Source organism: Chrysochloris asiatica, unplaced genomic scaffold, assembly GCF_000296735.1.
Source record: "Chrysochloris asiatica unplaced genomic scaffold, ChrAsi1.0 scaffold00012, whole genome shotgun sequence".
NCBI lineage: Eukaryota > Metazoa > Chordata > Mammalia > Afrosoricida > Chrysochloridae > Chrysochloris > Chrysochloris asiatica.
The window spans coordinates 31,226,350-31,227,436 of NW_006408530.1; the positions used below are offsets into that span (position 1 = coordinate 31,226,350).

A 1,087-nucleotide genomic window follows, 5' to 3' on the forward strand; every position below is an offset into this window, starting at 1 on the left:
CCCCCCCACCCCGCACCTAAGCTTTCCTGTGTCTGTTTCCTATCCTGTGCTCGATATTCCCCTCCCTCCCTTCCTCTTATCCCATACATCCCGGTGATCAGCAATTATATATATAGTTTCTTTTTATCCCCTTTTGGGTGGGTTCTTTTTCTTAGTCTTTTACAATAGTGGTACTTTGCAATATTTCTCCTTTTGTGACTGACTAATTTCACTCAGCATAATATCCTCAAGGTTCATCCATGTTATGCAGTGGCTTGCAGCTTCCTTGTTGATCTTCAGGGTAGCGTAGTATTCCATTGTGTGTATGTACCACAGCTTCTTCAGTTGATGGGCATTTAGGCTGTCTCCATCTTTTTGCTATTGTAATAGTGCTGCTATGAACACTGGTGTGCATATATGTACTGGTGTTATAGCTCATTTTTCTTGTGGGTAAATACCAAGTAGAGGAATTGCTGAATCATAAGGAATTCTGGTGGGCTAATGCATCAGACTGCAAAGTCATTTGAACTGCAAAGTCAGTGGTTCAAGCTCATCAGCTGTTCCTTGGAAACCCTATACAGGGTCGCTATGGGTCAGAATCGACTCAATGGCACTTAACAACAACAAGGTATTTCTATTTCCAACCTTCTGAGGAAGCGCCATATTGCTTTCCAGAGCGGTTGGACCATTTTGCAATCCCACCAACAATGTAGAATGGTCCCAATCTCTTGCATCCTCGCCAGCATTTATTATCCTCTACTTTTTTGATCTGTGCTCTTATTGCTGGTGTGAGATGATATCTCGTTGTTGTTTTGATTTGCATCTCTCTGATGACAAGTTATCATGAGCATTTCTTCATATGTTTGTTGGCTGCCCAGATCTCCTCGATGGTGAAGTGTCTGTTCACCAAGTGTTCTGTGCTCATTTTTCAATTGGGTTATTTGTCTTTTTCCTATGTATTTTAGAAATGAGTCCCTTATCTGAAGTGTCGTTGCAAAACATTTTTTCCCTTTCTGTGGGTTTCCTTTTTACTCTTTTGTTGAAGTCTTTTTTTTTTTTTTAATGTTTTATTGTGAATTATGTGCTAGTTTACATGGGAAAACATTAG

The 1,087-nt window shown here is 40.2% G+C and overlaps 1 protein-coding gene across 2 annotated transcripts in view; it reads left to right on the top strand.

Annotated features, from left to right (window-relative positions):
* The window catches only part of DARS (aspartyl-tRNA synthetase), a 74,182-nt gene that overhangs the window by 10,546 nt on the left and 62,549 nt on the right, over positions 1–1,087 (top strand). The window lies entirely within an intron of this gene.